The sequence below is a fragment of the Lepidochelys kempii genome, chromosome 1, assembly GCF_965140265.1.
Source record: "Lepidochelys kempii isolate rLepKem1 chromosome 1, rLepKem1.hap2, whole genome shotgun sequence".
Taxonomy (NCBI): Eukaryota; Metazoa; Chordata; order Testudines; family Cheloniidae; genus Lepidochelys; species Lepidochelys kempii.
Genome location: NC_133256.1, coordinates 47,570,244 through 47,592,630, shown reverse-complemented (window position 1 = coordinate 47,592,630; position 22,387 = coordinate 47,570,244). Strand labels below are relative to the sequence as shown.

Genomic DNA, 22,387 nt, shown 5'->3' with positions numbered 1-22,387 from the left:
CGCTGGGAGAGCTCTCTCCCAGTGCGCACGCGCAACCACACTCGCAATTCAAAGTGCTGCTGCGGGAGAGCTCCTGCGGCAGCACTTTGAAGTTTTCAGTGTAGCCACACCCTTAGAGCGCTGAGAGCTCTCTCCCAGCGCTATGTTGAACTACACAAGCCAAGTTAAAGCACTCCCGCAGCAACGCTTTAACATTGCCAGTGAAGACGTGCCCTAAGGCCTCAGTCCCATTGAAAACAATGAAAACAGACATTTTTTGAAAGAGCAAATCTTTGCAAGTTTCTCTGAGAGAAGGTTTTATACATCAGAATCTGCTGACAGATACATTTCCAGATATGAAAAGCAATAGCAAAAGACCACCACTCAACAGGAGGCCAAGAGGGAGGTAGAACAAGCAACGTGTGTGGACCTAGGGGAATGCGGAGGATAGTTGAAAGGTGAATGTGCGGTGTACATCCTGGCTGATTTCCACTGTTCTGCTGATGCAAAGCAGTTCTAAACTCTAATGGCGTAAAACAGCCAGAGTATACCAGTGAATAGGGCTCTCAAAATTAAAATAGAAGATGTACCCATAGCACAAGATAGACTCCTACTGATTTTTTAAAATATAAATTTGAAGAAAAATAACGGTTCAGACGTAACTTGGGTTTGTATCTTCACATCTCTTCCCTCAAATCACCTCTCTAAAATCCTAGATTAAAAATACAAGTAAAAGTATGGCATACTTTTACATGTGCCAAAAACTTGGCATAGGTTCCATTTTTTTTCCAAGTTCATGAGCTCTTAAATTAGCCAAGAAAAATTAATCATCTACATGGTAAACTGAAAATGCTCAGGACAGCAAAGTCAACCCCGGCAAATTCAACATCAATTTAGATATGAATTATGTTAGGGAGAGGGTGGAAGATAAGTAGAGGGCCCAGATGCTGTTTCTCTTCCCCTGCAAGTCAAAACCAGGTAGCACACAGTCCTTGCAGTTTTGAATTGGAGAATATGGGGAACCAGATGTAAACCTGTGGGTATATGTGAGGAAACTGGTACATGTAGGTGAAGTGGCCAAGAGAAGAAGAGATTGACTTTTTTTTTTTTTTTTAAGTATGGTACACACTTTGGGGGAAGAAATGGGAGAGACAGTAAACAGAGGAAAACGATAAAAAAACAAACGTGTAGGAAAAGAGAAGGAAGAAAGGGAACACACCAAAAACAATTATATGAAAATAAAAGTGGAATGAAGCCAGAGAGGATAAAAAATGTGAAAAGCAGAGAGATCATGTAAGCTAAATTTTTATTAAACAGAAGGTGATTAACACTGCTACAACTAAATACAGTACAAAGTACACAACTGTTTTATTCCTTTACATTGCAGAAGTGCAGCAGAGCAGGTATTTCTCATTTAAACTAGCAGACTTAATCACTGTGCCTAGTTGATATGAAAAATTTCAATCTTTGGTGGTGAGTACTTTAGTAATACTTATAACAATTTAGCTTTCAAAGGAAACTATCAATTGGTCCAAATGCATGCACACAAGTGTCATAGCATTTCACTCTACCTCTGTGTGAAGAAAATTACATTTAAAACCACATTTACTGCAAAATTACGGTTATCCACAGGGGGCTGGATTGAATACAACTCATTACCCTTAGCAGAAACATCAAGTAGTAATGCCTGTCACTGCCAACCTAGGACAGATTCAAATTGGTAATCTGAAAGCTAATGGTTCTGTAAATAATTACAAAGACCCCAGAGTCATCCAATTATGTTTAAAAAAAACCAAACACACACAGCTATTTTAAAATAGCCAGGTTACCAAAAGGTGCCCTACACATACACTATTTTTACGAATATTTGTAGAATATTGTTCCTTGCTCTTCCATATGTAAGAGTAAAAAACACCAATTTTGCTGTGTGCTTATGTGTAAATAAAACATGGATTATGGGTCACATATACTAAATACAGATGCTTCCCGGGTTACACAAGACGCAATTTACGCAAATCTGCACTTACGGAAAAAGTTCCGTAAGCTAGAAATAGGACTTTTTTTGGTTTTGGGAGAGCACAATGGTCGTGTATACGTTTCCGACTTATGCAAATTCGACTTACACAAGGCGATCCGGAACGGAATGATTGCGTAAGTCGGGGAGCATTTGTACTGACATGATAGATTTAATGGATTAGTAAGTACCATTACTGTATCTCAAGTCAATGATCCATGCCTTACAGACAGGTCTCAAAACACAATTCAGTGACATGCAGTTTATTATTTCTGTTTGGATGGCAGTTTACATGGCTCAACATTCTTCACTTTAGTAAGTTTAAGACAGACCCATCACACACACGGTGCTTCAATGAATTGTGGTGATATTAAAATATGAACATCTCCTAATATATATGAAGCCAACTAATGAGAGCACTTTTTCAAAGATCCAATACATATTTCACTGTAATATAAACCCAGAAGAAAAATGAAGCTCTCCTCCCTTCTGCTACTCTTGTATGAAAACTTTCCCAGAGATAAAGGAAACTTTATCCTAGAGATAAAGGAAAGATAAAGGAAAAGGATCAATTTTACATTTCATGCAAGTTTATCTTTCTGTTTCTATTGGCTGACTTTAAATCACATATTATTTAAAATCCCAAATCCCAAAACTACCAATACAAAAAATCCACCCTGTTAAACTATTTTTACAACTATTTCACTTAAGATATTTGTAACACATGGACACGGTTACCTCTAATCATTTTAGAGGTTTATAAAGGGGAGTAATTTTAAGGGCTTGTCTACACGGGGATATGATTTGTGAAGTGCTCTAATGTGCTGCGTTCACTGCCTCATGCAGACTCTGATTTAGCACTCAAAAGGGTACCTAGTTCATGTTCTTCAGTTAATAGTAAATTACTTGCAATGAATTTCCCATATGAAGCACATACAACCTTCTTTCTAACACTTACACTTCGGCTTTACATCACAGATTACTCAAACAAAACAGGGTGTGCAGTAGACAAGGCACTTGCCAAGTGTTCTCTGCTGTCCATAAGTCAATGGCATATGACATGGAAGTCTTCCCTCTTCAAAACAAGTACTCTTAGGGAGATGGCTGATACAGTTTAGAAGAAAAGTCTTAAGAAAAAATGCCAAATATTAGGGTTGGGCATTTGACCAGTCCAAAAATAACTGGTCAACTGACTGGTCATATATTGCCAAATAATGTGAAAAACGGTAAAATATTTTAAAGCATTAATTTATTAGAACAGTAACAGTAACAAAAAAGAGTAAGACTTTATGGTCTCCAATCGGCTTACCCTTAAATGCTGGCAGCAAATTACAAAGAACAAATTTTTAGCAGAGTTATTTTAACTAAAAAATGTGAAACCATTAAATGAAACACACACAAAAAAAGACATCATGATGCAATTCAAAGGTGGGCTGCTGCCTACATCAGGGTATTTGTTCCTGGCATATTTGACTGTGGACAAACAGGTGATCAATTACCGGACATTATTTGACAAATCAATTGACCAGCTTGCCAAGCCTACCATAAACTACCCTGCTTCAGCAAATGCTGGGAAAAAGCTTAATCGCTCCAACAAACTCTCTGAAGTATTCTTGGTCCATTCAAATGTGACTTCAATCCCCTCCATAGTTGAAGACTATTCTATCATCCCTGACCTCGATGTCACGTTTAACAGCATAGTTTTAAAAGTCTTTGCCGTCAGTAGTCTCTTTTTTGGACTCTTGAGGACAGGTGCACCTCAGACACTAGATTAGTAACTAGAACACAAGGTCCAACTCTCTTGCTGCTTTACTGATTCCATCCTTGAAAAGGGAGCTCAGAACTCATTTCTTCTGTGCTGCTTCCTATGATGAAGTCCTCAATCAGTTCACTTACTATTACCAACACTTAATGCCTTTTCTACTATCCAGACAAACTGACAAACTAAGTTTCAGGGCTGTGGTTCTCAACCTTTACCATCCATTACAACAGTTTTAAACTCCTCCCTTAAAGAAAGGAAAGGTAATTGTTATCTCCTCTGGGCTTTCTCACAACCCCTATGTTAACATGCCGATGGTCGAGGGAATATTCACCCTTCAAGTGAACAGGGGATTTTATTATTTAGTTCTGCACTGAATATAAATTTCACTGGTTCAGGGGCTGCCATGCTGAAGGGCAACAGAAGGCAGATATTTAGTGATCACAACTCTGACTGAATTTGCACAGGGAAGGTGTTACCCTCTGGATCCAGAACCAGAAATAATGGTATAAAATAACAGAGAAATTTTTAAAAGAAGTTTAAGCATCTTTGTATAGCATTCTTATTTACCAATATTTGAACAAGGGAGATGTGCTTAAATATGCAAAGTACTTGCAGCACATAACTGCACATATGTTCAAAACATGTATTAAGATTAGTAGTAAATATAACTGCAAATGCTGCATAAAAAAGCTATAAGACATGGGGGAGGAAAGAATGTCATGGAACAGATTTGCATGTAATTCTCCAACCCAGGGTATGGGTCAGTAGAGGGAAGCACTTTACAGCTACTACTCCAACCTTACAGCTTCAGATAACCCTGGGGCATCTATCTTCTCCAAAGGGATAGGCGGCAGATCTGGAGATCCATTGGCCATGCTTCAATTTCTATAATGTGGTGTGGGAAACCACTGCAATCCACAGTACACAGGAGGTGCTGAATCTCTGACTGGGTTCTCCAAATCCTGATACCTCTATTTGCAAGAAGACCAGATGGGTTCCACTGTGCTTACCTATTGTGCCAACAGATGAAAACGCAAGTGTTTAGACCAAGAGAAGATTTTAGTTTCATTTCTGCTTGATGATTTTCACTTTCAGATTTGATTTGGAGTGTAGTAGAACCCCTATTTTACGAACTAATTGGGGACGTTAATAAAAATCAAAAAGTTCATAAAACTGAACATAGCATTACAGAAGATATGGTCCCTGCATCCTTTTTGTCTTCTCTTTTAGAGCATTGGAAATTGCTTTGCAATGAGGTTTGAAAGCACTGGAACGTGAAGGGATGTCAAATTGTTTTTCATCAACATCACCAGCATTATGTGATTTTCCCACACACACACACCCCCCCATCAGGAAAAATGGTTCATATATCTGGTCATACATAAAACTGTAAAATCAGGACTGTATTGTAGTTCAAAACAAAGGGTTTTACACACATTTCTTTTGGTTTATCAATCCATCCCAAACAGTTCATTGAATTGATGATTGAAAAAACTACAGAAATTCTCTTCCTCCTGCCTTTCCCCAAAACCATGTGGAACCATACATATCCCCTTAAAAATAAAATTACTTGCTCTTTCTTATTTACTGTAATAATTTGAGGAATCTGTCTCTGTACAATTTATTAATTATGTTTTAGATTGTGTTCTCCATATGTTTAAGTCCTTATGACTATATGGCAGTCAGTTTACTAGACAGAGCACTGGACCAAGGCACTAGAGACCTGGGTTCAATTCCTGGCTCTGACAATGGTCTACTGGGTGACCTTGGGCAAGTCACTTCCTTCCCTGCACCTCACTTTCCCAATTTGATATTGATCACCTTTGTAAAGCACTCTAAGGGCTTGGCTACACTTGCAAGTTAGAGTGCATTAAAGGAATCCTGGGCACACTAGCTCACTCCCCGTCCACACTGGCAAGGCACATACAGCGCTCTGACTCCGCGGCTAGAGCGCTCCTGGTACTCCACCTTGGCAAGTGGAATAACCTTTTGTGCGCCCCCACTGGAGCGCCGCAGCGCCAGTGTGAACGCCTTGGTCTGTTAGTGCGCTCTGATCGGCCTCCAGAAGTGTCCCATGTCTGTTCTAGCCACTCTGGTCATCACTTTGAACTCTACTGCCCTGCCCTTAGGTGACTAACCATCATTAATGTCAATGAAACGCCCACGATGATGCACAAGCACCTGGAAAACCATAGAGAAGTACCCCTTCTGATTAACGTACTCGGAGGCTAGGTGGGCTGGTGCCAGAATTGGAATGTGTGCCATCTATCACCCCTCCGCGGTTAGGGAAACCCATTTGTGCAAAGCCATCCACAATGTCATGCACGTTACCCTGAGTCACGGTTCTTCTGAGCAGGATGCGATTGATGGCCCTGCAAACTTGCATCAACACGATTCCAACAGTCGACTTTCCCACTCCAAACTGGTTAGCGACCAATCGGTAGCTGTCTGGAGTTGCCAGCTTCCAGATTGCAATAGCCACCCACTTCTCCACCGTCAGGGCAGCTAGCAATCTCATGTCCTTGCGCTGCAGGGTGGGGGCGAGCTCCTCACACACTCCCATGAAAGTGGCTTTTCTCATCCGAAAGTTCTGCAGCCACTGTTGTCATCCTGGACTTGCATGACGATGTGATCCCACCACTCATTGCTTGTTTCCCAGGCCCAAAAGCAGCGTTCCACAGCGGCGAGCATGTCCGTGAATGCCACAAGCAAACTCGTGTCATATGCGTTACTGGTGTCGATATCGTCTGAGTCCTCACTGTCACTTTGGATCATAAGGAGTAACGACTGCCAAACGTGACGTGCTGGAGAAACTTGTCAGCATACTCCTCAGCAGTTCGGGCTCCATTCCCGCAGACCGAAAGGGAAGAGAGCGCAGTACAAAAACCGATGAAAGATGACGCCAAATGTGGACAGAAGCACAGGGGTTGCTGATGCATCACGGGGCCTTGGGACAGGACTCAGAATGCCCTGCACCTCCCACCCCCTTCCCACAAGCCACAGCACCAGAATGGGAAGGGATGCTCTGTGGGATAGCTGCCCACAATGCACCGCTCCCAATGCCGCTTCAAGTGTCACAAATGTGGCCACGCCAGTGCGCTTGCAGCTGTCAGTCTGGACAGATTGCAGCTCTTTCCCTACTGCGCTCTCCAAAGGCAGGTTAACTCAAAGCGCTCTACATCTGCAAGTGTAGCCATGCCCTAAAATCTACTGATAACTGCTGTACAAGAGCTAGGTGTTATCATCTGCACCATATCCCTGCCTAAGTGGCACGCCTGAGTGTCTGTCTCTGAACAGGATGGATGTTAAAGACCATCAAAACCTGAACAGATTTTGCCCAAACAAATGGGAAGGCTGAAACCTAAAAGAATCAGTTAAACCCAGCTTGTCTGCAGGAAAGGAGAGGAGCAGTAGAACTTCCCCAGGAAGGGAACAAAGACTGAGGTACAGCCCTTTAAAAACAGAGGCTGAGAACCAGAATGGATAAAAAAAAATAATTATTTCTTTAAATTAAAATTCAGATTTAATTATAGTTATTTTAAAAAATGGTAATTGACAGCATATGTTAAGGCCTAACCTTGTTAAAACCATTTCAATTAAATACAAAAAATAGCAAGCAGTACATTTGCTGCCAAGTTTTAAAGTCAAACCACTGAAAAAATGGAGGTTTCAGAGTAACAGCCGTGTTAGTCTGTATTCGCAAAAAGAAAAGGAGGACTTGTGGCACCTTAGAGACTAACCAATTGGTTAGTCTCTAAGGTGCCACAAGTCCTCCTTTTCTTTTTGAAAAAATGGAAGTCATTGGCCAATCACCTGTAACCAGAGTTTGCTGAAGTACTATACCAGCTTTTGATAGCAGCCTCTTCTGCAGTTGCAGAAAGAATATTTTCTTAATTTCAGTTTATTCAGCTACTTCAACTCAATGACTAATTAATGCAAAGTTAAACTAGGAGTTGAAAAAAAACAGGAAAAAGTTTTTCCATTTCTAATCTATGAATACAAACTACTTGCAAGGGGACATGACCTACTAGTTTTAAAATATTGAAAGATATGGTCATCAGAAATCAGTTCCATTAACTACTAAATACTTCCTTTAATAAACATTAGTTATAAATGCAAAATTTGTTTTGATAAACTTTTTTTCTTATGCACCCAGCACATTTAAGGTACCGTATATACTCGTTCATAAGCCGAATATTTTTTGTAAAAAAGTGATGCATCAAAGAGCAGAGATCAGCTTATAAACTGGTCTACACCAAAATTTGATGATTTCAAACTATTAAATCTTTGCCTTGAATATCTAATACATTGTCAGTTTCTTTACCTGGAGCGTTCACAGGCATGGAGCCCCTCAGTTCCCCATGGCCATGGTTCGCCGTTCCCATTGGCTGGCAACGGCGAGCCGCAGCCACAGGGAACTGAGAGGGCTCCGTGCCTGTGAACACTCCAGGTAAAAAAAAACGTCCCGACCCGCCAGAGGCGTACCCTGATGGGCCAGGAGCCAAAGTTTGCCAACCCCTGAAATATAGGATCGGCTTATGAAAGGGTCATACAGTTTTTACTATTTTTACCTATCCATTTTGGGGGGGTCGGCTTATAAACGAATGGGCTAACGAACAAGTATATACGGTAGTTTTATTTAATTAAAAAACTAAGTGCTGTGCCGGTGAATTGAATGGAATTTCCATCCATACAGAGTTTTTACACAAATCACAAGTAAAAAATTAATCTAGTAAGAAATGCATCATTTATTTTTTAACATCATGACAAATATAACAGTTAATCTGAACAAATGTAAATTAATCTGAAGGAAGCAGACTGCAGAGGTCAGAGAGACTCCATGATTTTGGAGGAGAAGGTCTGAGCTGAAGGAGCGTGCTCCAACAGAGTGGACTTGGAACCCTGAAAGGACACTGACCCAAATCCCAAAGAATACTCAAGAGTGAGGAGGAAACTGAGGCAGAAATGGTGTACAGGAGTTTCTTATTTTCCATGGATCTTTATATCTCTTGTGCTGTCTAAAGTGAAGAAAAGTGATTTTAGAAATTATTTTCCAAAGCCTGTATCTATTTCCTTCAACTATCACATGTCCATGAAGTTGCTATAAACCACAGTGCCCAGAAGGGTGGAGTTCTGGGAAAGGGTGTCCTTACACTACTGAGATGTCTTGGTAGGTGAGCACTCATCATGGGGTCCCACTTCCAGAAGAGGTACCAGACAGAGTCCATACCCAGAGAGCATGCTGGATAGGCCAGTGCCAAAGACAGACTGTGTCTACATCACAAACAAGGGGTGTAATTCCCAGCTGACATACACATACTCTCATATGCGCTAGCAGGCTAAAAAACAGTAGTGTAGCTGCAGTAGCACAGGAAGCAGCAGCCCAGGCTAGCCACCCTGAGCACATACCTGCATGGTTCAGGTGCCTGTGTACTCAGGGCAGCCAGCACATGCCACCACACTGACTGTTGTACCACAGCTACGCCACTATTTTTAGTGTGCTTGCTCAGATGAAAGCTAGTATGGAATCTCACTATACAAACTGGGAATCACAACCCTAACTAGTAGCGTAGCCGTAGCCTCAGTGGCTAAAGCCTACCACTAACTAAGGGGAGCTTAAAAGCCCTCAGATCCACTGTTTGGATACAAGGGGACCTCAACCAGGTTTGTAACATTTATTACCCAGTTCCTTCTCAACCCCATATATTTTTCTGCCAATCTCTTCCGCTACCTCAATCCAGAATTTCTTCCCTTGTTCTCCGATTCCCCATTCTTTTTATTTCCTCTTCTTCAAAGAATGCACAGCCCTTTGGCAACTTTACAGTCGTGGGAAAGAGAGGGATGGACCATTCAGGTCCGAAGCAATATCATTAACCAAAGCCAAACAACTTTTATAACTCAGTCTTTCAAGGAAATCTTACTTTGGGTCTTGTTAAATTCCTGCTTGGGTTAGCTAGATATCAACAGTGCTTTGGTCTGATCTGGCTTAAAGTTTCCCACTAAAAGATGAATCTACAGTCAAGGAATCATAACCTGATTGTAAAAAAAAATAATAATAATTATCACTCCAGACTGACAAGTTCCCAGACCTAGACTAAAACAGAACACTTTACAGAAGTTGAACCAGTATGGTTTAGTGTGTAAATATAGATATGTTTCATACTGATTCAGACAAACTATTTAGATGAAAAGAGTACATTTTTCCTTCCTCATTAAAATGTCTTTAGATCTGACACTGCTTCAACTGAAGAACTGCTGTTCAAACAGTGAAGGTATATAGTATTATTCACAGCCCACAGTGGGCACCAACAAAAGAGGAACTATAAACCTTAAGGGGTTTTATCCTCCTCTCTCTGCAGAACAGCATTATGCCCAGTAAGGATTGGTGTAAGAAGTATTTACAGAAACTGCTATCTGCTTAATCAAGTATCTTCCTCAACTGAAGAATCTTGCCAGAAAGGCAAAACTAACACTTCACCATAGACAAGTGATATGAAAAGTATTGGGCTTTACCACAAAAAGAAAGTCATTAATGACAGTGATCCACTGAGAGTTACCGTGTCAGGCAACTAAATGTTCCTGCTTAAAATCAAGAAACCTCTTGTATCCTTTTAGCCTTGTATTACAAAATACGGGGGAGAGAGTTACTATGAAAAAAGTTGAAACAACGAGGAGTCCTTGTGGAAGCTTAGAGACTAACAAATTTATTCGGGCATAAGCTTTCATGGGCTAAAACCCACTTCATCAGATGCATGGAGTGAAAAATAGAGTAAGCAGTATATATATCACAGCACATGAAAAGATGGGAGTTGCCTTACCAAGTCGGGGGGGGGGGGGGGTTGTCAGTGCTAACGAGGCCAATTCAATTAAGTGGCCTATTCTCAACAGTTGACAAGAAGGGGTGAATATCAAGAGGGGGAAAATTACAAGGCCAATGCAATCAAGGTGGGCATTGCCCATTGCCAACAGTTGACAATTACCGGGGGGTTGGATCTGGGGTGAGGTCCTGGGGGTGGTTTACGGCGGGGAGGTCACAGGAGGGGGTGATCAGGGGACAAGGAGCAGGGGGGGTTGGCCATCTGAGTGCCCCCTGGGATCCCTTGCCCCTTATCATCCCGCTTACAGCCGCATGTCTGGTTCTGAGGGGAGCAGTCGGGGCGGGAAGTGGGAGGGGGAAGATAGGGGATAGGGGCCAGGCTGTTTGGGGAGGCACAGCCTTCCCTATCCAGCCCTCCACACAGTTTTGCACCCCATGTGGCCCTCAGGCCAAAAAGTTTGCCCACCCTGGACTAATGAATTTAAATACCTACAGTAAAGAGGTTAAAGGAGAAGAATAAAAGACAGAAAATATGGGACGGGGTTGAGAACAAAATGTAGGGAAAGAGATGAGAGAGGAAAAAAGAGAAAAAAAAAAGACACCATGATTTTTAAAAAGTGAAAAGCAGCAGCAGAATTCAGGCAGAAATAGGAAAAAAAAGATGTCAAGATGAAACATGTATGGTTCCTGAAACAGAACTCAACAAATGTGTTATTTGTTTAATTTTACCAATTAATAATTTCTATTAATACATTTTTGTGATATCTGACCAACTCATCAGTTTTATTACTTGGTCAATTACTACACTACAAATATACTAGATTAAGACTGGTAGAAGTCTAATATATTAAACAATTTTTCTTCTGACCATCCCTAGTAGTAAGTCAAATATTTTAAAATATTTATTCATATATTCCAAGGCAAGATGGGATCATTGTGATCACCTACTCCGACCTCCTGCATAACATAGATCATGGAACCTCCCCAAAAATATTTCTAAAGCATATCTTTTAGAAAGACAGACAATCTTGGTTTGAAAGTTGCCAGTGACTGAGAACCCACCGTGACCCTTCGTAAATTGTTCCAGTGGTTAATATCCTTACTGGTAAAAATGTATACTCCCCATTTCCCCCCGCCCCAATGTAGAAGAGAAATATTTATAGATCAGTTCTGCCTCTTTTGCATCAATACTGATACTTCTACCATTTCCATTTATTAATAGACTAAAACTATTGTTAGCATTATTTGTGTTCCTAATACACAAACTTTTTTTATTGTCCTTAACTCTGCTGGCCACAAATTTCTCCTTGTGTCCCTTTGTTTCCCTTGTCATTTTTTTTTTTTTTTTTTTTTTTTTTTTACAATTCCTAGCTTCTGATTTATATTCATTACTATCAACCTCCCCTTTCTTCAAACTTCTTATATATATTTATTTATTATAGCTGCTTTCACTGCCCCTCTAAAAAAGTTTTTTTTAAACTAATACAGCCTTCTCCCTCGATTGTGGGTTTGTGGCTTTTGGGGCATCTTGTGAAGTTCTTAAACAATGTTATTTACATTATTCTGATTAAATTCTTCCTCCCAACTGATTTGGCTCATTTTCTGTTTTCTGCTTTGTGAGACTGACCCTTTTAAAGCACCAAGAATATGTTTATTTTATATATATATATATTTTTATGTATTTATTTATTACTGGTCTGGCCTTTATTCTTCTTGCACATTATAAATTTGATCACATCATGATCATTTGTACCAAAGTTACCATTCATTTTTAGTTGTGAAAAGATCCTTATCTATCAAGACAAAGTCTAACATAGAATTCCCCTGTGTTGGCTGCAACATTTTTTGAGTTTGGAATTTCTAAACGTAATAGATGACCCTTTCCTAGGATGTTTTAGTATTGGTAGCATGAGACCTCCACAGCATGTGTCATTCAAATTGAAGTCCCCCATGATCACACAGTGTTTTTTCCTCTACATATTACAGATAACTGTGTAAGAAGCAGGTCATCCTAGTGTGATTTGGTGGTCTGTAGCAGACACCAACTAACATCCAGTCTTGTGCTTTATCTGATCCATAAGCATTCAAGATTGTTTCCTTGAAGCTGGGGGACTGATGTCTCCTGAATCTGGCTGGCAAGGAACTCCTCAGCTTCTCTGATGCTCAGTATCATCTCTACTAGCTCCTCCAATCCAACAATTTTTTTTCCTCCAGCACATAACCACCAACCTGCACTTCATATACAGGAAGTCCCTTCTGGCAGGAAATAAAATATGGCACAAGCACTGCAGGTCAGCACTGTTCCCTTGCTGACCTTCTTGAAATCAAAGATGAACCTCAAAGGCAAGCCTCACACGCTTCCTCTCTCAACTCCCTACAAAACTCTCGTTCGCTACCTATGTTTACTATTCTCGAGTTTGCCTAGTAAGTGACTTTTCATACTAAGTCTCCTTGCTTAACTCAGTTCAGCTTCAGCTCTTGCACCAGGGAGCGATGGACCACTCAGAGGCTTCAAACAGAAGGGATGATCAAAGCTCCTAAGGTCAGAGCCACATGGCCCTTAACAAGACACCAAAACAGTCATTTCGGGGCCAACAGCCCAACTACACGGCCTGTATGCAGAAAACAGCCGAACAATCCACCAAGAGCCACCAGCTATTCACCAAGTTCCGCTATTTCCACAAGGAGTCCACAGTTATGCCCTCCAAAACTCTCCTGTTAGCTGTCTCTGTTCATGGTAAAGTTAAATGATAAGATGTTACAATTAAATACAATGTACAATAAGCAGTTCACAACTGCCTTATTCTTTTAGATTACAGGGAAATTGGCCCTTAAAGAAGATAAGGCAGCAAGGTAATTTGCACCCTGACTAGTATGTTTAACTATAGGGCTTGGTGTTATCCGGTAATTTTCTCAAGACCTCTGGTACAGAATTGATTTCACTCAATGAAAAGTGATAGCTCTATGGCGCCTTAAAAGAAATGGAGGCAAAACACAACAAGAACAAAAAATGTTAACTTAGAATAGCAAATAGGTGTGATTTCACCATGCTTGTGGAGACAAACCAAAAAGAAAGTGGTTGCCTCTATTTTCAAATGTCTTCCTATCTCAAAACTGGTGTAAAACTCATCTAATTTAATAAAAAAACTACTACATTTTAAGATAATACATCTAAAAAAGGACTTTATAAAATGACTGTGACCCTGAAACTTTTTGTAATGTCAGTCATTATTTCTTTTTTAACTGTATGTATGTCTGTATGTACAAACGGTAAAGTTTGAGAGGCACTGTTAAATACTTTATAAAAGTCACTTTTTAAACTTTTAGGGAAGGCTGGTAGCGCCATCTACTAAGGTTGCCCTATATACTTTCCACTGTAAAAACCCTGTTTTCAGTTACTTTTAAACTTTGCCACTTAATTGTTTGGGCTGACATTTTCCCTGGTGGGTGTCTGCCTCAGAGTGAATTTTGTTGGAAGATTTCAGCCAGAATGATTCTGCCATTTTTGAGAATGTGGCTATGGAAAAAGACATCTGGCTCAGGTTAAATTACGGTGAGCTTTTCTTTGCACAGTTGTAGTGACCCCATGCTTCAGGGCAGGAAAAAGCAGTTACTCACTTTCTCGTAACCGTTGTTCTTCAAAATGTGGTGTTCATGTCCATTCCAAGCAGGGTGTGTGCACGCTGCGTGCATGCCAGCTGGAAGATTTTTCCCCTAGCAGCGTCCGTAGGGTCGACCTGGGCGCCCCCTGGAGTGGCGCCTTCATGGCGACCAATAACGGGCCCCGCCGACCCCCCGGCAAGAAGGAACTGAGGGGGCGACTATTCCAACAGAGGGGTAGGAGGGTGGGTATTAGAATGGACATGAACACCACATCCCAAAGAACAGTTACGAGAAAGTGAGTAACCGTTTTTTCTTCAAGCGATTGTTCATGTCCATTCCAAGCAGGAGATTCACAAGCAAGAGCTCAGGAGGTGGGGTCGGAGTTATCCACAGAGAAGAACACGGCTCGCCCAAAAGCTGCATCCTCCCTGGACTGTTGTGTAATTGCATAGTGCGACGTAAACGTATGTATTGAGGACCACGTAGCTGCCCTGCAAATTTCCTGAATAGGGACTTGTGCCAGGAACACCGCAGAGGAGGCCTGGGCCCTGGTAGAGTGAGCGGTTATCTACGGAGCGGGCTCCTTTGCCAGGGTATAGCACTCCCTAATGCAGGACATTATCCACGATGATATGCGTTGAAAGGATATATCGGGAGGCCCTTCATTCTGTCTGCCACGGCTACAAAGAGTTGGACGGACTTCCGGAATGACTTAGTTCTCTTTATGTAGAAGGCTAAGGCCCTACACATGTCCAGTGAGTGCAGCCTGCGCTCCCTATCGGAGGAGTGTGGCTTGGGATAAAACACTGGGAGGAAGATGTCATGTGAAAATGGGAGACGACTTTCAGGAGAAAAGCTGGATGAGGCCTGAGCTGGACCTTATGAAAAACTGTGTAAGGGGGCTCAGACGTGAGGGCCCTAAGCTCTGAAACTCGTTGAGCCGAGGTAATTGCCATGAGGAATGCAACCTTGAACGAGAGATATAACAGGGAGCAGGTGGCCAGAGGTTCAAATGGCGGGCCTGTAAGCCTGGAGAGGACTAAACTGAGGTCCCAGGTAGGGACAGGCTGACGTGTGTGTGGGAAAAGCCTCTCCAAACCCTTGAGAAAACGACTGACCATAGGGTTTGCAAAGACCGAAAGACCATCGGAGCCTGGATGGAAGGCGGAGATAGCGACCAAGTGGACCCTTATTGATGACCGGGACAAGTCTTGATGCTTTAGGTGAAGGAGGTAGTCCAGTATAAACGGTATGGAGGTGAGAAGCGGCGACTGACTACGTTACTCCGCCCTGATGGAAAACTTTTTCCACTTGGCCAGGTAAGTAGCCCTGGTGGAGGGCTTTCCATTACCCAGGAGAACTTGTCTGACCTGGTCCGAACAAGACAGCTCTATGGCACTTAGCCATGGAGCATCCAGGCCGTAAGGTGGAGCAACTCCAGATTTGGGTGCCAGAGTCGGCCCTGGTCCTGCGCGATCAGGTCAGGCACCAGTGGTAAGGTGAGTGGGGCCTCTATGGACATTTCCAGGAGTGAGGTGAACCAGTGCTGACGCAGCCACGCCGGCGCTATTAGTATGACTCAGGCCAGGTCCCTGCGGATCTTCAGGAGCACCCTGTGGACTAGGGGGGATGGATGGGAAAGCATATAGCAGGAAGCCCTCCCATGAGAGAAGGAAGGTGTTCCCGATGGACCCTGAGCCATGGCTCCCAAGTGAACAAAATGTCTGACATTTCCTGTTGCCCAGAGAGGCAAACAAGTCTACCTGGGGAGAGCCCCAAAATCGGAAGATTGAGCTCACCACGTCTGGCCGAAGGGAACACTTGTGGCCATTGAAGGTCTGGCTGAGGCTGTCTGCCAGCGTGTTTCGCACCCCTGGGAGGCATGAAGCCTGCAAGTGGATCGAGTGCTCTATGCAGAAATCCCACAGGACAAGGGCTTCTCGGCCCAGGGGAGAGGAGTATGCACCCCCGTTTGTTGATATAAAACATCACCGAGGTGTTGTCTGTGAGGATTGAAACATCTGCCCATTCTGTGTGTTTTGAAAGCATGGCATGCCAGACGCACTGTCCTCAGCTCTTTGACGTTGATGTGAAAAGCGAGGTCCACCGGAGAAAAAAGGCCTCTGGTCTTGAGGTCCCCTAGGTGAGCCCCCCCAACCCAGATCTGAGGCATCTTACACCAACGTGAGCGAGAGCTGGCAAAAGGGACCCCTGCGCAAACCATTCAAGGGTCAAGTCACCAGAGGAGGAAGTCCAATACCAGGCGGGGCAGGGTTACGACCCTGTCCAATGCATCTCTGACTGGTCGATACACCAACACCAAACAAGACTGGAATGGGCGCAGCCTGAGCCTGGCATGCAGGAGGCCATGTGTCCCAGCAGCTTTAGACAGTTTCTTGCCGACATCGTGGGGAACCGTCTGAGGCTCTGTATGATGTCCTGAAGTGAGCGAAACCTGGCCTCCAAGAGACACGCCCTGGCTTGGGTAGAGTCTAGGACCGCGCCTATGAACTCTATCCTCTGCACTGGGGACAGAGTAGATTTCCTCCTTGTTCAGGAGGAGACCTAAGTCGAGGAAGGTTCTCCTTATAAACTCGACCTGAGCCTCCACCTAGGCTCTCAAGCGACCTTTATCAGCCAGTCGTTGAGGTATGGAAACTCCTGTATCTGGCACTTGTGCAGGACCACCACAACGACTGCCATGCATTTTGTGAATACTCGGGGGGCAATCGACAGTCCGAACAAGAGGATGGCAAACTGGTAGTGCCCTCTGTTCACCACGAATCCGAGGTAGCGTCTGTGATGTGGGACTATTGCGATATTCAAATATTCGTCCTTCAAGTCGAGGGTGGCGTACCAGTCTCCTGGATCCAGTGAGAGGATAACGAAGGCTAGTGAGACCATGCAAAACTTGAGTTCCTTTACGTACTTGTTGAGCTGTCACAGGTCCAGTATGGGTCTGAGGCCCCCCTTGGCCTTCAATATGAGGAAATACCAGAAGTAGAAACTCTTGCCCCTTAGCTCCTGAGGAACCTCCTCCACTGCCCCTACCGAGAGGAGGGACTGCACCTCTTGAATTAGAAGTTGCTCATGAGGGGGTCCCTGAAGAGAAATGGGGAACGGGACTGGGGGGACGGGAGGGTATAGAATTGGATGGCATATCCCCTCTCTACCATGCAGAGCACCCATCGGTCTGAAGTAATTCAAGACCAGGCATGGTAGAAAGAGGATAGACGGGAAGAGAAAGAAAGATGGGAAGAATCCAAAGGTCGTATTGGCAAGCCGTCCTCAACTGTACCCTCAAAATGGTGGTCTAGAGCCCGGTGGGGCCCTGGGCTGGCCCGAGCTTTGTACAGAGGGAGGGCTTTGCCTCCTCCGAGTGCTCCTGTTCCGCCTACACAGAGTGTCCTGGCGGTTTTGGGGTTGGTAACAACGAGGGGCAGGCTGAGGCCTAAAATGTCTGCGCTGGGCAGCAGGCGTGTGAAGCCCTAGCGAACGAAGGGTAGCCCTCGAGTCCTTCAGGCTGTGAAGTCTTATTCTTCTTGGAGAAAAGAGCTACACCCTCGAAGGGAAGGTCTTGAATTGTCTGCTGGACCTCGTGGGGAAGACCAGACACCTGTAGCCAGGAGCCTCTCCTCATAACCACCCCTGTGGCCAAAGTGCAGGAGGCCACATCCACCGCATCCCAGGCTGCTTGCAAAGACGCTCAGGACACTAGTTTCTCCTCCTCCACAAACTTCCTGGGGCAGAACTTCTGTAAACTTAACCATAGATTAGCAGGTTTTATGCCTGCAGCAGCTTACTATGGCCTGCTGGTTGGCTATACGAAGTTGCACACCTACTGTAGAGTAGACCTTCCAGCCAAACAGGTCCAGTTTCTTGGCATCCCTGTTTTTAGGGGTGGATCCTTGAAACTCTTGACGTTCTCTCTGATTGGCCGCACTGACCACCAAAGAGTCCAGAGGAGGGTGGGTGTAAAGATATTCATACCCTCTAGAGGGAACAAAGTAGCAGCGCTCCAATTTCTTGGCCATAGGTACCAGAGAAGCAGGAGTTTGCCACAAGTTCTTAGATGTTTCGGTTATCGACTTGATAAATGGCAGTGTAACCCTGAATGGGCCGGAGGGAGCCAGGACGTCTATGACAGGTTCTAAATCCTCTTCCACCTCCTCTGCCTGAATCCCCAGGCTTTGGGCGGCCACCTCAAAAGCTGTTGAAGAACCCAGCTGTCCTCCAAAGCTGGGGCCGTCAAAGTCCTCGTGACCACTTCATCGGGTGAGGACGAGGAAGAGAGAACAGGAGATGGGTCCAGTTCACCGCCTTCGGCCCCCCGCCAGGGTCCCTCGGCACACAGTACTCTGACTGTGGAGCCAGTACCGATGAAGAACTCTGCGCTGCAGCCGATGCCGGGGCTGATAAATCCGGCAGGATCGAGACCGTTGGGGTCGGTAGGGACAGAGCTAAGGCTTCCACCGGTGCCGGAGCTGGCCGAGGTATCTGTGCCGGAACCGTGTGACGCGGCAGGGCCACTCTACCAGAGGACGGCCCTGTCATCAGTGGTGCAGGCGCTGACTGTGGCACGAGCAATGCCAAGGACACAGACAGACCTGGAGCACGGAGCATGGACTTGACCCTGGCTCTGATGGTACACCCAGGGTGTCCAGAACGGTCATTGAGCAGGTTGTTGCCACTGTTGCTGCCACGATGCCGGGTATGGCTGGTGACTGCACCGTGACCTGGACCTTCTGCTCCGCGATCAGCTAGATCGAACTGAGTCTACCTCCGACTCAGACGACTACGGAGGAGCAGTCCCCTGGGTCGCCAACGAACAACGACTTGATTCTGGGGAGCAATGCGCTTCCTGCATCTGGGCAGGTAGTGCCAGAGATGGAGACCGACGGGCCATCATGGTTGGCTTACCCCTGGAGTGGAACAGGGGACGTGCAGTCGCTGGAGATTTGTCCCTCCTTTGGGGGGAGGACGGCACCAGGAGGCGCATCAGGTCCGTTGCCACATCGAACGCATCCAGTGTCGATGGTGGTTGTATGTCCACCAGAAAATCTGGGGACCGAGGAGGGTTCGAACTCGACTGGATCCCGACCAGGGCAGGAGTCAAAGAAACCCTGGGTGGAAGCAAGACGGGGGCGGTCTGTCCCAAGCCACTCGCGGACAGCGCCGGCCCCTTAGGTTTCGTGGGGGTGGGGGGGGATTGGTCCCTCACCCGCCTCTTCTTTACCAGCACCGGAGATGGAGAACAGTGCCAAACTGAGGGCGACACCCTATGGCCCAAGTAGTGGCAATGCAGGTGGGCTTTAGAGTCCTTAGCCAGGCCCGTTTCATGCGCCATTGGCACCGGAGCATTGTCCACCGAAGAGGACGTGCTCGGTGCCGGGTCATTGGGTCCCGGGTCGGATTGCCCTCTCATAGCCGCCTCCATGAGCAGGAGTTTTCGTCTCTGCTCTCTGTCCATCAGGGTTCTTGGGCAGAAACCCTTGCAAATGCAGCATTTGTCCTTTTGGTGAGTCTCACCAAGGCATCAAAGGCAAGATGAGTGAGGATCACTCTTGGGCATAAACTTTCCACAGGACTCACAGAGTTTAAACCCTCGAGACCTGGGCATACCCCCGAAGGGGAAATGAACTAACAAACCACTACTAACTAACTATAGAGAATAACTATTTACGCTAAGAACAAAGACGCTGCTAAGGCGCTTGCTGTAAGAGCGAGCAAAGTTCCAACTAGTCATCATGGGTGGTAAGAAGGAACTGGGGGGCTGGAGGGGTTGGCGGGGCCCAATATTGGGCGCCATGAAGGCGCCATTCCAGGGAGCACCCAGGCTGACCCTACAGATGCTGCTAGGGGAAAAATCTTCCAGCTGGCGTTCACACACCCTGCTTGGAATGGACATGAACAATCACTTGAAGAAGAACTTGACATTTGGCAAGAGATGGCATGTGTGTCAGGGATGTACCTCTTGTTCTCTCTGAAAATCCACACAAATTTGGCCAAAATATAAATCTTTGAAAAAGCTCAGTTTGCATATGCTTAAGAAAGACTGATTTTAACCACCAAAATCTCCAAAGATTTCATCCATATTCAAGCCTCTCACAGCAACAAGGGCTGACAAGACAGCACATACACCATCCCCATAGAGCAACTGAGCATACTACAGCTCAGGGCTTCATGGATGAAGCTGGACTTTCTCTGTGATAGCTGCTCCAGATCAGGGTGAGGTCAGCACTGTTACTGAAAACAGGAAGTCTGCCTCCTCTGTCCTCTCAATGATACCCCTGCGGGCATTCAGGCAACATGGCCAAGAAGCCATCTGATCCAAATGCAGAAGGAACAAAAGCTGGAGCAGGAGGGACAAGAAGTCTGGTGAGACTGGGACTGAGGGGGTGGAGAGAAAACCTGGGATGGTTACAGATCCAGGGAGGGAGTGTGTGAGAGGGGGCAGAGGAGACTGGGAGCCCGTTGGAGGAAGGTCAAGAATTTTTGGGGCAAAAAGACTTAAACTAGAAGCTAGGGGGAGGGGAATAATGAGACTGAACAAGGCACAGGAGGAGGGGGCAGGCCAGGACCAAGAACCAGCATGAGGGGAATGGGGGATCAGAGGAGATTAACTGACAAGGAGCTGATATGCAGAAAAGAACTGGACTGGCTGGGAAAGAGACTAGCAAGGAGCTGGGGGAGGAGGGTCAGTGCAGGGGAAGACTAGGACAAAGAACCAGTGTAATGGGGGATGCGAGAGAGATTGGACAAGGAGGTGGGAGAGAGAACTGGGGCCGACTGTGTATGGGTGTGTGGAATTTGGAACTTGGACATCCAACCAGGATGGATAAAAATCAATGATTTTTTAAAAAAAAATTTGAAAAAAATCGGTTTTTAATTTAAACCTGATTTTTTTGATAAAATGCCTTTTTTTTTTTTTTTTAGGAAAAACCTATCTAAAGATCAATTAAGATACATTATAGCTCAAAGATATCTCATCATGGAATAGGGATTATAAATGCTAGTTCTATAGTATGAAACAATATATTCACGTAATGTTTAAGAAAAATTTTGTAAATGAGTTCCAATAGATCATGGACCCAATCTTATGGGGTTCCAGGGGCTTCTGTGTATTTAGCTTAATCTTTTTATCTACCCATCTACCAATGGGGCTCAGTCTAGAAGATACCATCAGAGATGCTTAGTTTTGCAGTTCTCAAACTGTGGATTTTGTCTCCAGAGATAACATGCTTATTAACAGCAAAAATGTTTTTAAATAAAATAAATATATAGAGGTGAGAAGAGACCTCAACCCTATTGTACCTCTGCAAAATGTGTACACAGAGTCAATCCCTTATCTCTCTCTAAAAGTGAAAAGCTTCAGAAAGTTCAATGAATAGAAGATTGTTGGGGGCGGACTAGATCTGGACAAGGAGAAGAAGTCTGGAGATAAATGTGAGAAGGGAGGGACAGGTAGTAGAAACAAAAACTGTTTGAGCAGCATATTCCAGAAGTCTTGAGATCTTTCCAAGTGTAGCCTTCATTAATTTGAGATCTACAATACTATTCTCTCACTAGAAGGGAAAACCTACAAGGGCAGCAGGCCGTAAAAGAGACCCAATTTGGGAATAAGAACCTTTCAAGAAATATATGTTTGCTGATGATGTTTTAAAGAAAGTCACACCGGTGAACTGGTGGAAGTCACTTAAGCACTTTGATTCAGAGACTGTTGAAGTGATCATCTCACTTTTAACAGAAGTAGCTTCTTCTGCCAGTGTAGAAAGAATACTTTCTTCCTTTGCACTAATTCGTTCCAAATTGAGAAATTGTTTGGGACCTGAAAAAGCAGGAAAGTTTTTCTTTTCCAGGTTATGAACAACAGGAAAATGAAGGTAAAGATCACTGAGTTAGCTGCAGAAGCCAATATTTTGAGTGTCTCATGTTGACCCGGCTGGCAGTCTAATTTCTTTTTTTTTTAAATATTTAAACTATTTTAAACAATTTTAATAAAAACAAACCTGATTTTAAAAATTTTGAATGTTTAACTAAATTCAAAAATTCATATGCTTGTTTTGTTAAAATATTATATGTTTGCTGTTGAAGAAAAAAATCCAGAACACATAACGTTGTTGTTTTAGTTAAATAAAAAATTTAAATGTCTGGTGATAGGAGGTCTCTCCTCTTAATACAGCATGGCAAGAAAGTCCTCCAAATATAAATG

The 22,387-nt window shown here is 44.2% G+C and overlaps 1 protein-coding gene across 7 annotated transcripts in view; it reads right to left on the bottom strand.

Annotated features, from left to right (window-relative positions):
- The window catches only part of PDS5B (PDS5 cohesin associated factor B), a 257,931-nt gene that overhangs the window by 219,804 nt on the left and 15,740 nt on the right, over window positions 1-22,387 (bottom strand). For 2 of the 7 annotated variants that reach the window (XM_073341612.1, XM_073341622.1), the window contains one exon: window positions 4,559-4,765. The exons of the other annotated variants lie outside the window; for them this stretch is intronic. The gene's annotated coding sequence lies outside the window, so the exon portion shown is untranslated. The remainder of the gene's footprint in view (window positions 1-4,558; window positions 4,766-22,387) is intronic. 7 annotated transcript variants of the gene reach the window in all.